Source organism: Lithobates pipiens, unplaced genomic scaffold, assembly GCF_037356315.1.
Source record: "Lithobates pipiens isolate NorthernLeopardFrog02 unplaced genomic scaffold, aLitPip1_a1.2 Scaffold_18, whole genome shotgun sequence".
NCBI lineage: Eukaryota > Metazoa > Chordata > Amphibia > Anura > Ranidae > Lithobates > Lithobates pipiens.
This window is the reverse complement of record NW_027507758.1, coordinates 387,901,135-387,923,392: the sequence shown is the minus strand read 5'-3', so window position 1 is coordinate 387,923,392 and position 22,258 is coordinate 387,901,135. Positions and strand designations below refer to the sequence as shown.

Sequence of the window (22,258 nt, the reverse complement as noted above, 5' to 3'; positions counted from 1 at the left end):
ATTGTACTGGTGACCTGTGACAATGCATGCATCAGTTACATAATCCCTGTTGTGTTCCTGCTGAAGCAGACTCTGTGTGGCATTGTGGACAGGGTGCTCGAGGAAGAGCAGCAGGAGAAAGAGGAGAACTTCCTCTAAGCCACAGAACACACAAGAGGAGAGGGAGGAGGAGGAGGAGGCTTCTGGCAGCTTTGGAGGCCTGGAAGCAGAGCAAGACATACGTCAACCCTTAACAGATGGTGTTCCATCTGCAGAACCCTTGGGAGTAGTACATGGTTGGGAAGAGGCGGTTCCAGATACTGTAATTCTCAGTGACTCTCAGGAGTCTGCTTCTCATGCCTTCCACAAATTTGAGGTGCATGGGCTCCCTCATTCTTCAAAAGGACCAAATAAGCAAAAGGAACAAATAATATGTGGTATTAAGGAGAAGGATCACTATTGGTTGGCAACCCTCCTTGACCACCGTTACAAGGGGAAAGTCTAAGAACTCATCCCGTTCCCACAGAGGGAGCAGAAGATAATATCTCTTGAGGACAACTTAAAGAGGAGTTTATGTAACACTCAGTGATTCCTTTTAAAATCTTTTTAGTCCTTGGTGCCCATGATGTACTAAATATCCTATTTTCTTTTTCATACATCATGGGACACAGAGTTAAGGCTAATATTCATTACCTGCTGAGACTTCCCAGAGCAATAGCCTTGAGGGGAGGGAGACAGCCTGCCAAACAATAGCCATCATATACGGCAGCTGAAAGCCGAATCCTCGTGCTGGATAAAATTTTGTGAACATATGTACTGAAGACCAGTCAGCAGCCTTACAAATCTGAGCCACAGATACATGATGGTGAAAAGCCCAGTAGGTTCCTACACCCCTGGTAGAATGAGCTCTCACCCTAAAGGGAGGAGCTTTATGTTCCAGACCGTAGGTCTGAATGATCAATTGACGGACCCAATTGGCAATGGAAGCTTTGGAAGCTGCCTGCCCCTTCTTGGGTCCTTTTGGTAAAACAAAAAAAGACTCTGTTCCTTGGATCTCCGCAGATCTAGACAAACAAACCTTGACTGCGCGGACAAATATTCAAAGAATGTAGTCGTCTCTCTTTCGCTGAACGAGGCTGAGAAAAAAAATTAAGGCAAACTATTGTCCTGATTTAAATGAAAGATCGACAACGCCTTTGGCAAAAAGGATGGAACAGGTCGTAACACGACTCTGTTTTGGTGAAGGATCAAGTACGGTTCCTTGCATGAAAGGGCCGCTAACTCCGTCACCCTTCTAGCTGAAGGGTAGCCATCAGAAAGGCTAGCTTGTGTGACAGCAAGTCTAATGGAGTTTTCATAATAGGTTCAAATGGTTGTTTCTATAACACAGGCCAAGTTCCAAGGACACATAGGTGACCTAATGGGAGGAAGCAAGTGACTTGCCTTTTGCATTGCATAAAGATTAGTGAATGGGAGGCTAAAGGCCTTTGGAAGAATACTGATAGGGTCGAAACGTGACCTCTGATTGTACTCAAAGCCAATTTGATTTCACAGCTGACTGTAGAAAAGAGAGAATTCTCCCAATCACATATTTCTGAGGATGCCATTTTCTGGCTTCACACCAAACAATATAAGTCTTCCAGACCTTATGATAAATTTTCCTCGTTATAGCTTTTCTAGCATTCACTAGAGTAGACACCATTGGTCCCGAGATGCCACGGTCCTTTAACACCCTGGCTTCAATAGCCATGCCATCAAATTTAGAGACTGTAAATTTGGGTGGAATATAGGACCTTGAGACAGTAGATTGGGGTGACGTGGAAGTGTGCATGGTCTGTCTACTGTCAGTCTCACAATCTCCGGGAACCAGGGCCTTCTGGGTAAGGCTTGTGCCACCAGAATGACTGGAATCCCCTCTCTCCGAATCCTGCGCAACAATTGTGGATGGAGAGGGATTGGAGGGAAAGCATAAACCAGGGAGTACTGGCTCCATGGAACTATCAGAGCATTTGCTCCAATTGCCAGAGGATCTCTTGTTTGAAACACAAACTGCTGTAGCTTGTTGTTGAACCTTGATGCCAGTAGGTCGACCTCTGGCCATCCCCAATGTTGGCAAATTTCCTGGAACACCTCTGGGTGTAGGGACCATTCCCCCAGGCAGATATGCTGGAGGCTGGGATAATCTGCCTTCCAGTTCTCTACTCCCAGGATATGGACTGCCAATATATTTGGCACACATCCCTCTGCCCAGGTTGGGATGCAGTTCACCTCCTTCAGAGCTGAACGACTCCTGGTACCGCCTTGGTGGTTTATATAGGCCACAGCTGTGGCATTGTCGGACTGAACCTTGATAGAGCAGTCCTGAAGCTCCACCATCCAGGACCGTAGGGCCAGACGTACTGCCCATAATTCTAGGATGTTGATGGGCAGGGTCTTCTCTGTCCCTGATCATTTCCCCTGAGCTGTGAGCTCGTCTAGGGTCGCTCCCCAGCCTGAGAGACTGGCATATGTGGTCAGTACTCTCCATGTTACCGGGAGAAAGGATTTTGCCTTTCGCAGGTTCTGATACTGCAACTACCAGTTTAGGCTTAAACATGACTGAGGAGATAAGCAAATTGGCTAATCCAGGGTTTTTCTTTCTCTGTTCCAAGTCAACAAGATGTCTTGTTGTAAAGGCCTGGAATGGAACTGGGAATAGGGCACTGTCTCAAAGGAGGATACCATCCTCCCTAGAAGACTCATGCAGAGTCAGAGGGTTGTCTGGTGCCCCTTATTTGATGCACCTGATGCTTCATGGCACAGATCCTTACGGGTGGCAAGAATACTCTTACTTGGACCATGTTTAGAATCAGACCTAAATATGTTAGACTTTGAGCTGGTCTCAAGGCTGAATTTTCTGTATTTATGATCCAGCCTCAGCTTTTCAAATACCTCACAGTGTATATATTATGCTCTGCTCTAGAGTCTGTACTGAGTGATCCCTGAGCAGGAGGTCATCTAGATACCCAAGCACCAGGATCCCTTGGGCCCTTAAGCGACCCAGTACTGGTGCTAGGACCTTTGTTAACACCCAGGGAGCTGTAGCAAGTCCGAAGGGTAAAGTCACAAACTGAAAAGGACATTCCTCTACTACAAAACGTAGGAACCTCTGATGAGGTTGAAAGATAGGTATGTGTCCTTTATATCAATGGAGGCTAAGTCTCCCCTCTGGAGTAAGGTTACTACTGAGTGGACAGACTCCATCCAAAAGGACTGTATCAAAAGATACTGTTTAGGGATGTTAGGTCCAAAATGGGCCTTGTGTCCCTGTTTGGTTTCTGAACTGTAAATAGGTTTGAGTAAAACCCTGTGCCCCTTTCGGATACTGAAACCTTTACAATCACTCCTTGATGCACAAGATGATGTAGTGCCTGAAGCAATACGTTTCTTTTTGGAGGATCCGAGGGAATGCTGGATGTTATAAACCTCTGAAGGGGCACCCCTCGTAACACCAGCTTGTAACTGCCAGATATAATTGAGGTGACCCACTCATCCTGAATTGTTGCTTCCAAATGTCCGCAAAGTGCAGCAGCCTTCCCTCCACCCGATGGAGTGGGGGGTTCCCTCAAAAGGAGGGCTTGGTGCTGACTTTAGAAGAATTTTGGACCCAGGGCCTTTTCTGGCCCTGGCCTTGTGGCTTTCCCCTGGCCCTGGCCTTGTGGCTTTCCCCTGGCCCTAGCGCACTGTTGGCAGCGGAACCGCACTGACGTTGAGACATTTAAGGAAGCAGTCTCTGAGTTTTTCTTAAACGAGGGATGTTTAGTGCTTTTCTTCACAGGAAGTAGAGAACTCTTCCCCCCGGAAATCTTTTGGATATAGTTGTCCAAGTGATCATGGAATAAATGTTCCCCATGAAATTACAAGGAAGCTCGGCTGACCAGTTCTTCAGCCATAAAAGTCTGCACATATGTACAGACAAGAGAGCTAGACGAGAAACCTGCTGTATTGAATCATTTAAAGCATCAACAACAAAACACAGCGCTCGAGGAATATCTGTCTTACTTTCAGGCAGATCATCCTCCTGGTTAAATCAGGCCATTTGACCAGATCCTTATGGACAAACATTTCAGTCAGAGTCAGGATCAAAAACCTCTGTGACTGAGAGGCAGACATCAAGTGGATATCTTCTTGTCCAGATTGCTCGGAAACAGACTCATCTGCTGGGCACTCCACCGATTCCTGAGCTTTAAGCTCTTTCCCATCCTCAACCCATTCCTGCTCCAAACAAGGAGACTGCGAGGAGGGGGATCTGTTATGCTTCATGCCACCCTGCAGGATGGAGGCAATCATGCTGGCAATTCTGTGCTCTAACCCGGCTAGAGCTGAAGACAGTTCTTCTGTGAAGAGTGAAGCAGCAGCGTTGACTGTAGACACAATACCAGATAGGTGCAAACACCCACAGCTAGCCCAGAACTCCCACCCAGGTGTCCAGCCTTTAGCTAGCTTGACTGATTGTTACAATCACTGGGACACCCCACAATAATAAAATAAAGGGGTTTCACTTATCCGTCCAGGCACAGGGCCACTTAGAAACTAAGGGCCCATCTTCACCCTTCACGGCGGGTTCAAGTCACTAGAACCTTCAAAGACTGGGTACCCTTTCATGTTTAGGGTCCATTCCTTGGACCTGTACAGCACCCTGTAGGAAATGCCTTAGCAGTGTAGTGTACAGGATTTCCACTTCGCAAGGTGTAGCGCCCAAAGTCAAAGTTACAGGCAAAACATCGCAAAAAATCTAGAGTCTTCTTTGCGAGGCTCGGGTACCATTTATCTAAGCATAAAAGCCTGCGTCAAATGGATCTGATCGGTCAATCCCTTGAGTCATTTTTGGAACCATTTGTAGGACTAGAGACCTGGAGCTCAGAGAGCTCAAACAAACCATGCCATCCACCTTGCAAACACTGGTAAAAAATGAAAGTGCTTCCTGTATGGGAGGGGTTATATAGGGGATCAGTAAAAAATGAATAAATTGCGGCGCTAACCACAAAAACATTTACAATAAATAATGAACTAAAAAATATATAAAGTGCAACAAGTGTAAATCACCTCACAAAGTGCAAACTGTGCGATTCAATGAATGCAACTAAAATAATTACTGCGATATTAGATGTGCTTACATAATATATACATGCCAAAAAAAAATATAAAATCCAAGGACATTAAAAAATGTGCAAAAAAAAAAATTTAAATTTTCAAAACCAAAAAAAAAAAAAAAAAAATTTATAAATAATTAATGCTCATTAATTCCAGTTCATGCAAATGCTTTGTGAACAATAAACAAAGTCCATGCACAAAGGTGACTTCCAAAGTGTATGCCAATCCAGTGATTCAATTCAGTGCCAAGCCAGTGCACCACCTGTTTCCCCCAGCCTCTCACCTCAAATACTTGATATAGAAGCACAATTTATAAGCCAAAGCTAATCCATCCACATTCGTCCAGCGGCTAGTATCCAGCTGAATCTTTCTTTCCCAAGTTCTTCACCTCTCATCCGTTAAGGTGTACGATACATATAGTATAGAACAAAAGGACAGGGGGGCTCTCATGTGTAGTATACAGATTTAACGTTTTAATAGCGAAAAGTAGCAACTTACATTTAAGTAGACAACAACGAATAGATGTATTACGATCCGAACTTCCGGTTCCTAGTACCCTCCAATTATATAGGGGATCACTTCCTGTCTGAAGATCTTTGGTCTACCGGTCTCCATTCAGCTAATGATGAAGTATAACCCAGCAGGTCAAGAATATTAGCCTGAATCATGTCCCATGATGTATGAAAAATAAATTTCTAATTTTTTACAGCAAGGCCAATTCTTGCTTTCATCAACAGTACCTCTATAGGGTTACGGTGTGAATGCACCACTGACACCCAAAGCCCAATTTTTCTACACCTGTTACTTCTATCCAAAGTAGTAGTGCAAAAGAGACACCAGAATTCATCCCAAAAATCTCTAATCTTGTTCCGAGTGCACTAAATTGTGACCTCACCATACAGACTGGCTCCCTAAGCCGTTGTTTATAAAATAAAGGAAGCCTGAATGGAAAATGTAATTTATTTGGCTTTATAAATGTCATTGTTGCTGCAGCAGGCTCTATACGGAGTAAAAATGTGCCACATTACAGTTAGACTAAGGGGACCCCCCAGGCACTATACTTATAGGAATTTTTCATTTTTTTTTTTTTGTTATTTCTCATTTTGATGGTTTCGCTTTAAGCAGAAGCAAATCACTGCTCATTTAAAAATTGTTTCTTACAAACTTTTTTTTTCATTGATACATGTCCCCCAGGGCAATACCCAGACCCCCATAACCATGGTAAGCCCAATTACTTGCATATTAGCCTTTAAAATGGGCACTTTTGATTTTTCCAGTTTGGGTTCCATAGACTTCAATGGTGTTGGTTATTTAGTTCTGAACTTTTGCGATGTTCGAAAGTTCTTCTGTGAACCGAACAGGGGGTCGTTCGGGCCTGTCTAGTCCAGGAGGAAGAGAAATTACACCCACAACTCCTCCCAGCTTTTGCCTCCCTGCAGCATCTGATTTCTCTTCTTAATAAAAAAGGTATACATTTAAAAATTATATTTTTTGTATTTACCATAACAAATAATGAGCACATTTACAAAACCACTTTAACTTGATGCTGACCGCCGGCTGTCAAATGACGGCCAGGCGGCGCACCTATTGCGGCGGGAGGCCATCATATGACGGCCTCCCGTTTAAACAGGGAATGCACGCGATCGTGCGCGCGCATCCCTGTTTCTTCGGCGGCGGCGTGTCACGGAGACACCGCTCGCCACCGAAGGGGGTGAACAGCCATTGGTTATGGCTGTTTACCACGTGATCGGCCGTGATGAAGTCACGGTCGATCACAGATGGTCACACCCCCACTGTGCACCGCGCATGCGCGCGATCGTGAGCGCGCTGCACGTGCACATCGGTGGCGGCGTGTTCCCCGGGAACACTGCTCGTCACCGACGCTGGTAAACAGCCATTGGCCGGCTGTTTACCCACGTGATCGGCTGTGATCCTTTCACAGCCGATCACTAAAATGTAAACAAACCGCGGTAACGAGATGTTACCGGGTTGTTCTCCTCCTCACACACCGATCGTGTGTGAGGAGGAGATTGCGGTAACATCTCATTACCGCCTACAGTGTACACCAACACACACTGATTGCCCCCCCCCCCAATAAAGAGGACCTGTCACCACCCCTCATAGTACCTGTCAATCACAGTCCATCAGAGTACCTGTCACAGTCCATCAGAGTATTTGAGTACCTGTCACAGCCCATCAGAGTACCCGAGTACCTGTCCCAGCCCATCAGAGTACCCGAGTACCTGTCCCAGCCCATCAGAGTACCCAAGTACCTGTCCCAGCCCATCTGAGTATCCGAGTACCTGTCACAGTTCATCAGAGTACCGAAGTACCTGTCCCAGCCCATCAGAGTACCCGAGTACCTGTCCCGGCCCATCAGAGTACCCGAGTACCTATCCCAGCCCATCAGAGTACCCGAGTACCTATCCCCGCACATCAGAGTACCCAAGTACCTGTCACGGCCCATCAGAGTACCCGAGTACCTGTCACGGGCCATCAGAGTACCCGAGTACCTGTCACGGCCCATCAGAGTACCCGAGTACCTGTCACGGCCCATCAGAGTACCTGTCACGGTCCATCAGGGTACCCGAGTACCTGTCACGGTCCATCAGGGTACCCGAGTACCTTTTACGGTCCATCAGGGTACCCGAGTACCTGTCACAGTCCATTAGAGTACCGAGTACCTGTCACAGTCCATCAGGGTACCCGAGTATCTGTCACGGTCTATCAGAGTATCCGAGTAGCTGTCACGGTCCATCAGAGTATCCAAGTACCTGTCACAGCCCATCTGAGTACCCGAGTACCTGTCACAGCCCATCTGAGTACCCGAGTACCTGTCACAGCCCATCTGAGTACCCGAGTACCTGTCACAGCCCTTTAAAGTACCCGAGTACCTGTCCCAGCCCATCTGAGTACCCGAGTACCTGTCACAGCCCATCTGAGTACCCGAGTACCTGTCACAGCCCATCTGAGTATCCGAGTACCTGTCACAGCCCATCTGAGTACCCGAGTACCTGTCACAGCCCATCTGAGTACCCGAGTACCTGTCCCAGTCCATCTGAGTACCCGAGTACCGGTCCCAGTCCATCTGAGTAACCGAGTACCTGTCCCAGTCCATCTGAGTACCCGAGTACCTGTCCCAGTCCATCTGAGTACCTGTTCCAGTCCATCTGAGTACCCGAGTACCTGTCACAGTTCATCTGAGTACCCGAGTACCTGTCACAGTTCATCTTAGTACCCGAGTACCTGTCACAGTCCATATGAGTACCTGTCACTGCCCTTCAGAGTACCCAAATACCAGTCACCAAGCCATCAGAGTACCTGTCACCAGGCCAACAGAGTACCCGAGTACCTGTCACCAGGCCATCAGAGTACCCGAGTACCTGTCACCAGGCCATCAGAGTACCCGAGTACCTGTCACCAGGCCATCAGAGTACCACAGTACCTGTCACCAGGCCATCAGAGTACCAGAGTACCTATTTGCAGCCCATGTCTCATAGAATACATGTTGGGGTGTTTGCTTTCCAAAATGGGGTCATTTTGTGGGTAATTTCACTGTCCTGGTGGTCCAGGACCTTCAAAAGTGTGATGGGTAGGAATGAAATGAGATGTGTCATTTATGCTCCTAGAACACCTGAACATACTACTTCAATGTTCGGCCTCTCTATGTGACCAGGCTGTGTAAAAGTCCCACACATGTGGTATCGCCATACTCGGGAGGAGTAGCAGAATGTATTTTGGGGTGTAATTTTTGCTATATACATGCTATGTGTTAGAAATATCTTATAAATTGACAATTTTGTGTAAAAGAAAAATGCGTTATAATTTTTTTCCACATATTCCAAAAACTTCTGGAAAAAAATTAACCATTCAAAAGACTCATTATTTTTTTTTTTTTTTTTTTTTTTATATATTCTTTATTTATATCCAATTTTTTCATTACAAAATAAGTACATGTATGAAAAGGAGAGGGAAAATATTCATACAAATACGATTTATACAACACCAAAAAAAATAAAAAGATTAATAGTTTAAACCTACACCATTGTAATCTTAAATACCACTCTACTCTCCCCCTCACCCCCCCCCCTACCCACCCCCCCCTTACCTTGTAGGATTACTAGTGGGTTACCTCTTAGTGACCGTTATTTCTAACAGGGTAATATTTTCTTCTAAAATTTATTGTGTAATTTCCTCCACATATCTCCAGGACAATTTAAATTCTTCCCACGAAGCCCATTTGTTTGAGCCTCCCTCTTCAACTATTAAGTCCACATCACCTTCGTTATAATTTTCTATTTTTTGTATTTCATTTATACGGAAAATCCAATCCGATATTTTAGGGCTCTCATTTTCTCTCCATTTTTTTGGGATTAAGTTTTTGGCGGTGTCTAGCAGGATTGGAATTACTGAGGATTTATATTGCTTTATGGGTTCGTCTGTCCCATGAAATAGGACAGTCCACGGATCTTCTCTTATCTCCTTTTTTGTGACAACTTTAATTATCTCTAAGATTTTTCTCCAATATGTTTTAATAATGGGGCAGTCCCACCAAATGTGGGCCATAGTCCCAATTTTTTTACACCCACGCCAGCAATCCGCAGATTGCTCTAGTCCATATTTGGCCATTTTATCGGGTGTCGCGTACCACCTTGCAAGGCACTTGTAGTTCGTTTCTATCAGTTTATTATCTACTATCCCCGAGTGAATTAGTTTGAAAATCTTATTACGAGTTTGTGTGCTACATTGTGACCCCAGTTCTGATTCCCACTTTTGGAAGTATGGCGGGTCCTCCAATTCATCCCCCCCAGAGAGAATCTTATATATAAGCGAAATATTTTTTTTTGATTTTTCTCTCAGGCAAAGCCGCTCCAGAGGTCTCAGTTCCTCTTCACTACGAATTGGCTGAGGTAAATTTGAAATGAAGTGGTTAAGTTGGAGGAACCGCCACCCGTCCATCTTCATGAGGTCTGTGTCCAAGCATAGTGCTTGAAATGAAGCTATTTTACCATTGACTAATATATCTTTTAATTGTGCGGTGTCTTTCCTAATCCAATTACCCCCCACCTCCTGTTTGCCCGGTGTGAAATAATCATTATCTTTAAGAAAAATCAAGGGTGAATTGTATCCCCACTTGTTTTGTGAATGTGTTCGGTCCCAAATCTTTAAAGCTAAACGTGTTATCTCGTGAGCGTGTGGTCCAATGGACCTAAACTGTGGAGGATTCCATATCGTGCGACCTAAAAGTGCTTGACTCATTGTGTTCTCTACACTCACCCACCTCTTTTCATTTGCATCTTTCGCCCATTCAACTACTCGAGACAGAACCACTGCATTGTAGTATCTTTTTAGATCCGGGACAGACAGTCCCCCTTGTCTTTTTCCCCTGCATAACACCCCCATAGCAATTCTCGGTTTTTTATGTTGCCATATATACTTCGAAATTAAATTTTTCATTAATCTAAAATAAGCCGAAGAGAGCGGGATGGGCAGCATTTGAAACTTGTATATGATCTTCGGGATCAGTATCATTTTAACTGCATTAATACGCCCTAACCAAGAGAGAGAGCATGTTGAAATTTTTTTTATTTCTCTTTTGATTTCGTCAAGTAAGGGGATATAATTATTCGTGAATATTTTCCTAATGGTGTTCGACAGATAAATTCCCAAGTATTTGATCTCCTTGCGCCAGGGGAAACGGAATTCTGCCCGAAGCTTTTCCTCTTCCTGGGTGCTGATGTTAACATTCATAACTTCGGACTTGCCGAGGTTTATTTTCAAATTCGATATTTTACCGAATTTTTCCAACACCCTCAGCAAGTTCGGAATCGTGATCCTAGGTTTAGTGATAAAGAATAACACGTCATCCGCATAAGCGGCTAATTTATGTTCGTCCCCTCCCATCTTAATCCCCGTTATGTCCTGATTTTTTCGGATATAGGTCAATAAAGGCTCCAGGGATAAGGCAAATAGGAGTGGGGACAGTGGGCACCCCTGTCTGGTGCCGTTTCCCATTTGAAATTGAGAGGAGGATTCTCCATTAATTTTGACAAAGGCCTGCGGGTGGTTATAGAGGACCTGGATCCATTGGATCATTCTCGGGCCTATACCCATAACTTCCAACGTTTCTATCATAAGTCCCCAGTCTACCCTGTCAAATGCTTTCTCTGCATCTATAGACAGGAATAGAGCTGGGGACCCACTGTTTTTTAGGGCCTGGAGGAGGAGTAAAGCCCTCACCCCGTTGTCCCTGCCTTCTCTCTCGGGAATAAATCCGACCTGATCTGGGTGCACTAGTTCGCTCATATTATTCTTCAGCCTGGCTGCCAGTATTTTGGCAAATAATTTTGTGTCCGTATTCAATAATGCTATTGGCCTATAGCTTGAGCAAAGTAAATGATCCTTCCCTTCCTTCGGAATTACCGTAATTGAGGCCCGTAAAGCTTCAGCTTTCATGTCGTATTTTGTACCGAGCCCGTTCATATAGTGACATAATCTTGGGACTAAGATTTCCTTAAATTTTGTATAGTAAATAATCGTGAACCCGTCCGGCCCGGGACTTTTGCCCAATTCCGTCTCCTTTAATGCTCTATAGATTTCCTCCTCAGTGATAGGTCTGTCTATACTGTTTCTTTCGCTCTCTTGTATTTGGGGTAAGTTGGTATCATGCAAAAATTCTTTGGTAATTTCCTTATCCCCTTTACCACTCCTCCCTTTTTGGCCAACATTATATAGGGCACTGTAGTATTGTCTAAATACCTCCGCGATTTCCTTAGTGGTATGGACCACCTTCCCATTCTTGTCCTGGATTTTATCAATAAAGTTGGTCCCCCTCCTCCCTTTTAGTTGTCTCGCTAAGTATTTGCCAGTTTTATTTTTCCCATAGTGTCTCTCTCTGATTCTCCCTTCAAGTGACCTCCTTGCTTCCTGATCCATGAGGTCTTGAAGTTCCTCCCTTTTATTAATCAAAAGGTGAAAAAGTTCCTGCTGTTGGACCTTTTGTTTTTTGTGCTCTTGTTCTAATCTATGGACTTCTTTAATCAAGTACTCCCTTCTCTGAGTTTTAACTTTTTTTTTATTTGTGCCAATGGAGATGAGGATACCCCTGATATATGCTTTATGTCCTTCCCATAGGGAGGCACCCGAGATATCCCCTGTATCATTCGTCGAGAAGTAGAATTCTAATTCTTTCCGGATTATCTCGATGGTATCGTTGTCCTGTACAAGATTTTCATTTAATCGCCAAGTAAAGGGTTGTCTGTATAGCCCAGGTATCCTCATCCTCATTGTCACGGGAGAATGATCAGAGAGGGAGGCTATTCCTATCCCTGTCTCTACGACGTCCTCTAGACGCCTGTGGTCCACCAATATGTAATCCAATCTGGAATACGTCCCGTGCACTGGGGAATAGAAAGAGAAGTCCTTCGTTTTCTCATGTTGTGTCCGCCATGCGTCCACCATTTGATGTTATTTCAGGCGATGTTTAAATATTTTCAGGGTCCTCTCATTCGTCCCCCTTGCGCGGGACGTACTGTCCATGGCGGAGTCCATACAAAAATTAAAATCCCCTGCTAGGATTACATCGCCAGATTTAAATTCTGCTAATATTCGCAGGATCCGTTTCATATATCCTAAGGGATTATTATTTGGACAGTATACGTTAGCAAGAGTAAACACCTTGTTTCCTAGCTCTCCCTTAAGGAACAGGTATCGGCCCTCAGGGTCAGTCAATCTATCGAGCAGAGTAAATCGTGTATGTTTCTCGAATCCAATTGCCACCCCCTTAGCCCTCCTAATTGGGGAATCTCCGTAGAACCAGGTCGGGAAACTGTCTGAATATAACTTAACATTCGAATCCAGGGAAAGATGAGTCTCCTGCAAGAACACCACTTCAGCTCTGCATTGATGTAATTCCATTAAGAGTTTGTACCTTTTGTTTAGGGCGTTTAATCCTCTTACATTGTAGGATATAAAATTTACCTCAGTCATCCTGTACTGGCTACTGGCGTACTTAATCTGGACCTATTTATCCAACCCAAGATTTTCATGTCTCTTTCGGTCCCCCATACTACAAGGCAATTCTCCTCCCACCCCTCCCCCCACCCCTCCCATCCCTTCACCCACCCCCCTCCCCCGCCCCTGGCCCTGTCCTGGCCTATACTTGACAATGGGTGGCACAGCCCCCCTCTGCAAGTAATACCTTCCAGGGTGTGACTCCAACTGCGGGCTTCCACTTCAACACCCCCTGTCCCCCCCCCGCTAGGGGGGGAGAGACTCCGTCTCCAGACAAGGAGTGGTGGCGCCCGGATCCGCCCCACCTATCCATCTTCCCCTCCAGCCCAACCCCGCACCCCCCCCCCAGGTCCCTCCCCCCCCCCGCCCCCACCACAAGAAAACCAACCAGAAAGAAAAAGAACAAAAACAGTCCGAAACAGACCAAAAAAACCAAAGGGCCCACGCGATAAGCGCTGGCAACCCCCTCTTCCCCTCCTAATAGGCCCACTTTCGATAACCTTAATTTTCACGAGAGTCTCGGGGGATCTTAAGGGGTGGAATTCCCAAGTTATTACAAAAGTCCTCGAGTTCTTCTAGGAACTTTAACTTGAAAGTCCTTCCCTCTCTCTGAACAAGCAGAGCTGTCGGAAAACCCCAGCTGTATCTTATATTGACACTTCTCAGTTGTTCCAGTAAGGGTTTAAGTTGTCTTCTCCGAGCCAAGGTCCCTGCGGAAAGATCTGCAAAAATTTGTAGAGTTGTCCCTTCATACTGTAATGAGGGCAAACCTCTTAGTTTACTCCAAATCTTGGTTTTGTCCTCATAAAGATGAAATTTTACGATCACGTCTCGGGGTACCTCTACCCTTAGTCCTGGAGGTTTCCTTACTCTATGGACACGATCTATCTTTAATTCTTCCCCTTCCACTCTTCCTAGTAAGGGGTTAAATAGCTTCCTCATCTTTACACCGAGGTCTTCTCCTTGTTGTTCCGGTAGGGCTCTAATCCTCAGGTTCTGTCGTCTGCTCTGGTTTTCCTGCTCCTCCAGTCTGTATAAGATGTCCCTGTGAGCCTCTTGCATTTTTCTAGACTGCGCTTTTAAGTCTAGTAATTCCTGAGCCTGTTTGCCCATTAGATCCTCCGTTTCTTCTATTCTCCTTAACAGGTGACCCATATCCGCCCTAACGGTTAAGATCTCTGACTTAATTAAGTTTTCTAGTTTCAAAACATTTCTTGTATTTCACCTTTGGTAGGTATTTGGGAGATATCTGTCTGTTCTCTATTTTTACCTTCCAGGTCTGACTCTGTTTCTTCGCCAGAGGAATCGCACTGGGTCCCAGTTGCTTTTCCAGCCTCCTTCCTCCTCTCTCGCTTGCCCAATTGTTTTTTGTCCAGGCCTGGACTTTTTTGGCTTGTCTCTTTGAGATATTTCTGAATCGAGCTTGTATTTAGGCTCTCTTTAGGGGCTTTAGAGTCATTACCTTTTGGGTTTCTACCCCTCATGTTGTCCCTCTTTGGCTTTCTCCTCCCCAGAGTTCCCTTTCGCCTGGAGACACCTTAGAGAAAGGCTATAAAGTTGAAAAAAGCAAGCAAAAAAAAAGAAAAAAAAGGGTGCAGGTAATAATAAAGAAAAATAGTTAAATCCTTTCCTCTGAGCTAGCTATTGGCCTGTCTATGAGGCAGCAAGCTCTTCCCAGGTAATCAGTCCGTGAAGCTCTCTGGTCACGGTGAGCAAAGGGGAGATCTGCTGCGCCTCTCCTTGGGCAAGAGTATGGACCAGGGTATCTCCTTTAACTGTCCAAGTCTTTGAGCAGTAGAGGCCAAAAGGAGAACAAAAGGAAAAGATAATACCAAACGAACCACAAGGGGTCCCCTTTTCTCCCTTTACTCTTTACACACAGGTGTATTCTCCACTGTCCCTCCTGCGATAGGGGAGTCCTAATGCGACTCTCAGACTTAGTCGTCCCCGGTTTCTCCACTCATACAAAGCGGGAGCATATGATCTTGCCCGTAACTGCTTTACAAACAGATGGGGGCCCTTGAACTGGGCTAAATTTAATTTAGATCAACTCAAGCCGAGGCAGCAAGAAAAAAATAAATAAAAAAAAAATAAAAAAAAAATGCCTCACCAATCAAGAGTATATCAGGGTTCAATGCTGTACTTTTCAAGGCTTAAGTAACATGAAAAAAATTGCCATATATCATCAATGTCCAGGGCAGTACTTTTCAGGGCATAGAGTAGCATGTGAATATTGATATGTGTAATCAAAGTGCTGCTATTAGATGAGTTGCATTTAAATCCATCAGCTTGCTCTTTAGTTGCTCCTGCTCATTACTTAGCTGGGAAATATGTAACAATCCAGAGAAAAAAAAAAAGAAAACAGTTTGGATGGGTCTGACCTGTTAGTAGTCTTCTTCGTGTTTTGGCTCTTCAGCTCACAGGGACTGTACTCTCACAACAGCATCTGGTGGAAGAGTATGGGGGGAGGGGTAGAGCCGAGGGCTCCGCTCGCTCCGGCGAGGTCCTCCGTGCCGTCTACCGGTGTCCCTCCGAATCACGCTGGGAGTGCTCTCTGGTCCGGGCAAGCGGGCGTTCGATTGCGGGTGCTGGGGCTGGAGCCGGAATCATTTAGGAGCGCCGCGCTCTCTCCCTGCGCTTAGCTCCGGATGGTACGGCGAATCCTCCTCCATCCCTTCGCGTGGAAGCCGCAGCTAGGCCCCTCCCCTCTCACGTACGCCGCATGACGTGCCCTGCCGTCTAAACACCCACTTCAGTTCTAGTTCCCAGCACCTCAAAAGACTCATTATGTCTCACAGATTATACGTTGGGGTGTTTGCTTTCCAAAATGGGGTCATTTTATGGGCAATTCCATTTTCCTGGTACTCCAGAGCCTTCAAAATTGTAATAGGTGGTTGAGAAATGAGATGCGTCATTTTTGCTCGTAGAACGTCTGAAGGTACTACATCAATATTGGTTCTCTGTATGTGGCCAGGCTGTGTAAAAGTCTCACACATGTGGTATTGCCGTACTCGGGAAGAGTAGCAGAATGTATTTTGGGGTGTAATTTGTTGTATGCATATGCTGTGTGTGAGAAATAACCTGATAATATGACAATTTTGTAAAAAAAAAAAAAAAAAAAAAAAAATCTTCATTTTGCAAAGAATTGTGGGAAAAAATTACAACTTAAAAAAACTCACCATGCTACTTACTTAATACCTTGGAATGTCTACTTTGTAAAAAGGGGTCATTTGGGGGGTATTTGTACTTTCCTGACTTGTTAGTGTCTCAAGAAATGAGATACACCTAATGTACTGAAGGCCTGATCAGAAGTGATCAATTTTCAGTGATTGGCACCATAGTTTGTAGACTCTATAACTTTCACAAAGACCAAATAATATACACTAATGTGGGTTATTTTTACCAAAGATATGTAGCAGTATAAATTTTGGCCAAAATTTATGAAGAAAAATTACTAATTAGCAAAAAATTATGACAGAAACAAAGAAAAAGGCATTTTTTTCACAAAGTTCACGTTTTATTTTATTTATAGCACAAAAAATAAAAAACCCACTAGTGATTAAATACCACTAAAAGAAAGCTCTATTTGTGTGGAAAAAAGGACGCAAGTTTCATATGGATACAGTGTTGGATGACCGAGTAATTGTCATTCAAACTGTGAGAGCGCTGAAAGCTGAAAATTGATCTGGTCAGGAAGGGGGTGTAAATGCACTGTACTGAAGTGGTTAAATTCCCAACTTATTAACATTACTGAGTAAGTAGAAAATATAGCAGAATGATAGCATTCTGTTCTTATCTTACACATTCCATCAGTCTTTCAGCTAGCAGTTCAGTAAGGTCAGGTAATAAAATTTATTTCAGTTTTTAATGCTTCAGAAGTGCATAATAGATAAAAAGTAGCTCTGTGTTCATGACTCACATTTCAAAATGCAGCTTTGGATTTCTATACATAACTGGCTGAAAAAAATCAAAAGTGAAAACTGGCACAAGTAAAACACATATTGTAACTGGTTAATTATAATTGGTAGGGATGGTAATAAACATTTACACTAAAATGTATATCCTTATGAAGTTGACTATACACACAAAGTACAGTATATAGTTGTTGTTAGGTGTTACCTATATAAAAGAGACTTTAATGTATTTTCCTTTGGTGAAGGGGGGTTTGTGCATGACCCCCAAAAATCATTGACTGTCAACTTTTGATAGACCTTTTATGCTGTGAAAATAAAATCTGAACCACTTAGTGGTCTCATCCTTTCTCTTCATACAAGCTAACTCCCCTAGGCACCCCATTGGAATGCCACAGGAAAATAGAGAACTGCCACACTACAACAATAATTTCTTAATACAGTCAGAACTACAACCAAGTTTAGAGTCCAGCATACCACCAGCCCAGTCCTTAAATTACTATAGCTGGGTGATAACAGATAAAATCCAGTCAAACAACTGGGCTTTTTGCCCAACATTGGTGCCCTGAGCTTGCCTCTTGTGATATAATTACATTGCCCAAGTGTTATCTGGGCTTTTAAAATTTACCAACAAATGATAAGTAACAAATGTGCAAAAGTTGTGTCAGGGTAATTGAAAATTGAAAATATAACACGTTCTGCTGAATAAACGACTGAAACATAAAATACTAAACAATACCTTTAGTGGTGCTTGTAAACGAGCAGAAGCATTTGTTGACACCTCCAAGGGATTGTTATTTTCTAATAGAGCATTGCTTGCTGACAGTACATTTTGTTGATTGCTGCTGTTCTTCAAAAATAATCTTAATTTTGTGGTTGTATTATTTTCTAATATAAATGTCCTTTGGATCTTTTTATCTTGTATATTATCTTTAGCTGTGAAAAGGCTTTCAGCTAATTTTGAAGTAGGCTCCTGAAAGTATTAACAGAAAATATGGTCATCCATCAATATGCAGTATTTGTCACAAATGGAACTGTTTAGATCTCATATGTCAATGAAAGGTCAAACGTTTTACAGTAATGTTGCTCATTGTTGGAAAAAGGAGTCACAACTTAGCCTATTAGAGACTAGAAATAAGCTTTGGATTTGGGTAGAACATGAGTTTGACCCAAACCAAGTCTGTGTGCAGTACAGCTGATGTGGTAAACAATTATCAGCTGTATGGCTGTCATTTAGTCTGGTCAGCTTCTCTTAGTAAGCAAGAAGGCTTCCAAATCCTGAAAAGCTCCCCTGCCCTCAAAGACCTCCACCTCTTCTGGGCCAAGGATGTGGAGAGGAGGTCTTCACCCTCAACAATATAGGGACCAAGGTGTTTTCAAAAATAATAAAAGGCTTTACAATAGGTTGTCCAGGCAGTGTGTACTGCATATAGGTTCCAGCATACCGTTTATAAGCAATATATGTAAGATAAGGATTAGGAGACTTTCAAGGTACCAAAAGAAAACAATGCAGTACATAGAGTTGGGAAAACAGTTCGAGCAGAGCAAAAGTTTGGCCAGAACATCGCCTTTTCGCTCATTCGGCAAACACCCAAATGAACATAAGAACTGGCCCTCCCTAAATAGGATAGGACGCTAAACCTGTAGGTAAATAAGAGAACAAAAAAAAATGCTAAGCGGAAGTTTTTGATAATAAAGTTGACAGTGCCTCCATACAGGATAGGGAGGGGATTTCCATCCTAGGAAATTAACCAGTAATCTAATCAAAGTATTTGAATGCAGATGAACTACTGCAATCAGCATATAACATTAACCATACTGTAAGTATATAGATGCACACTAGAATGGAAATACAAGCTTTATGTAAAAGATTAAGAATAATACCTACATCCAATGTATAAACAGGTATAATTAGCAAAAGGCCTAACAAAAGTTTTGATTTAATTGTGCATACACCCAGGTTTATATAGTTATTAATAATAATAATGTTGCAGCAAAGTTCAGTTGCAAGGGTCCATCAGGATTATCGCAATGCCTGTCCAGTTTTGTGACAGAGATATAAAGATCAGTAGTAATTTAGGGATCCTACAACCTTTGTCCAGCCTGGAATGCATATTCTCACCAGCCAAAACCGTGGTATGGCACTTGAACTCAAAGTTAGTGTATCTACTCTGCACCTTATTCCCTATTAGTTTCTAATCTGTCATGCAACTGGACCTCTAACTACCATAAGTGGATGTCCAATGCCTAACCTGGCTCTAGCCTATGCTGGTTATTGGGCTCTAAGCTACAACTACCTATAGATTCCCAGACCAGAAGGGACAAAGTTATGTAAAATAACAGGAACTGCATATGAACTCTATTGAAATAAAGAGGATCATCCACTAATAAACAGCAAGGTGACTACTACACATGCACACTGTATAACAGCCCTAAATATTTGGTATAGTGCATGTAAGATAACAAGGAGAAAGATATACATGTACTCCTGTCCCCAGTATAATATATACATACAGTATATATAAAGTATCTCACAAAAGTGAGTACCATCCCTCACATTTTTGTAAAAATGTTATTCTATCTTTTCATGTGATAACACTGAAGAAATTATACTTTACTACAATGTAATGTAGTGAGTGTACAGCTTGTATAACAGTGTAAATTTGCTGTCCCCTCAAAATAACTCAACACACAGCCATTAATGTCTAAACCGCTGGCAACAAAAGTGAGTACACCACTAAGTGAAAATGTCCAAATTGGGCCCAAAGTGTCAATATTTTGGGTGGCCACCATTATTTTCCAGCACTGCCTTAACCCTCTTGGGTATGGAGTTCACCAGAGCTTCACAGGTTGCAACTGGAGTCTTCTTCTACTCCTCTATGACGACATCACAAAGCTGGTGGATGTTAGAGACCTGGCGCTCCTCCACCTTCTGTTTGAGGATGTCCCACACATGCTCAATGGGGTTTAGGTCTGGAACCAAGCTTGGCCAGTCCATCACCTTTACCATCAACTTCTTTAGCAAGACAGTGGTCATCTTGGGGGTGTTTTTGGGGTTGTAATCATGTTGGAATACTGCCCTGCGGCCCAGTCTCCGAAGGGAGTGGATCATGCTCTGCTTCAGTATGTCACAGTACATGTTGGCATTCATGGTTCCCTCAATGAACTGTAGCTCCCCAGTGCCAGCAGCCCTCATGCAGCCCCAGACCATGACACTCCCACCACCATGCTTGACTGTAGGCAAGACACAATTATCTTTGTACTCATCACCTGGTTGCCGCCACACACGCTTGATGAACCCAATACATTTATCTTGGTCTCATCAGACCACAGGACACAGGAGTTCCAGTAATCCATGACCTTAGTCTGCTTGTCTTCAGCAAACTGTTTGCAGGCTTTCTTGTTCATCATCTTTAGAAGAGGCTTCCTTCTGGGACGACATCCATGCAGATCAATTTGATGCAGTGTGCAGCGTACAGTCTGAGCAATGACAGGCTGACCCCCCACCCCTTCAACCTCTGCAGCAATGCTGGCAGCACTCATGTGTCTATTTCCCGAAGACAACCTCTGGATATGATGCTGAACATGTGAACTCAACTTCTTTGGTTGACCATGGCAACGCCTGTTCTGAGTGGGACCTGTCCTGTTAAACCACTGTATGGTCTTGGCCACCGTGCTGCAGCTCAGTTTCAGGGTCTTGACAATCTTCTTATAGTCTAGGCCATCTTTATGTAGAACAACAATTATTTTTTTCAGATCTTCAGAGAGTTCTTTGCCATGAGGTGCCATGTTGAACTTCAAGTAACCAGTATGAGAGAGTGAGAGCGATAACACATAATGAAACACACCTGCTTCGCATTCACACCTGAGACCTTGTAACATTGACGAGTCACATGTCATCAGGGAGGGAAAATGACTAATTGGGCCCAATTTGGACATTTCCACTTAGGAATGTACTCACTTTTGTTCCCAGCGGTTTAGACATTAATGGCTGTATGTTGAGTTATTTTGAGGGGACAGCAAATTTACACTGTTGTACAAGCTGTACACGCACTACTTTACATTGTAGCAAAGTGTCAGTTCATCCGTGTTATCACATTAAAAGATAGGATAAAATATTTACAAAAATGTGAGGGGTGTACTCACTTTTGTGAGATTATATATCTATATATACACACACACACACACACACACACACACACACACACAAACACACAAGCTATGGACAACCATAGTAAACTATTAAACATAGAAGCACTTGCCTTCTGTTTTGAATGCCCCTGGTATGTGTTTAGTTGATTTAAATGAGTGTTCAGTTGGACTTTTGAAAACGATACTAAATGAAATTATGGAGCTGCACATATGCTGTTTGCAGGGAAATATTATCTTTAATAATAATATAACAACAGCATTATAGTAGTTATTAGCAGGTCTCATATTCTTATTAATTTACTTAACCTCTTCACGCCGGCTGTACGCATATATGCGGTTTCTCGGCGGATGGGCCTGGACGCCACATATATTCATACCAAATAATAGAAACCACAGCTGCGTGCTGGTGTTACAATATACGAGTGATCAAAATGCAATTAAATACTGTGCATAATAAATAAACAATTTATATATCATAGAGTGCTAAAATTTTCATTCCATTCATATAATAAAGTGCTTGTAGTGCCCATTCAAATTGATCCATACATATAATCCAATCTGTTGTGCTTCAGAGAGTGCTATGTGCTGTACACTTCAAAAATATCAAGTGCTCTGTGTGTAAGTCACCTCTCCGTGCTCTCCTCCCTATGCCTACACACTCACCAGACCCAAGACGTTATGCTTGCTTTGTTTATATTCTAATGCTGCGTACACACGGGCGGACTGTATGGCCTACTTAGTCCGTCGAAACACATTTCAGCGGACAGTCCGCTCGTGTGTGGGCTTCAGCGGACTTTTTCAGCGTGCAGTCTGGCGTACTAAGTATTTCGGATTTTTCAAAATTCTGTCCGTCATACTTTGGTTTCAGCGGACAATCCGCTCGTCAGTAGGCTAGTTCGACGGACTAAGAATGGCGCATGCTCAGAAAGGATTTACATGGCGGAAGGGTGCATTGCTGTGTATTGGACTTCCTATTTCTAGTCCTGTTGTACGTGCTGTACACGTCATCGCGCAAGCTTTCGACGGACTGTTTGTGCATCCGTGTGTTCAAGTCCGTTCATTCGAAAGTA

At 43.6% G+C, this 22,258-nt stretch overlaps 1 long non-coding RNA gene across 1 annotated transcript in view; it reads right to left on the bottom strand.

Moving 5' to 3' along the window:
- LOC143990181 (uncharacterized) overlaps positions 1-18,005 on the bottom strand; it is an 86,038-nt gene extending 68,033 nt beyond the window's left edge. The window contains exon 1 of the long non-coding RNA XR_013277200.1: positions 17,776-18,005. This is a non-coding gene — a long non-coding RNA (uncharacterized LOC143990181). The remainder of the gene's footprint in view (positions 1-17,775) is intronic.
- Positions 18,006-22,258: the final 4,253 nt, after the last annotated feature.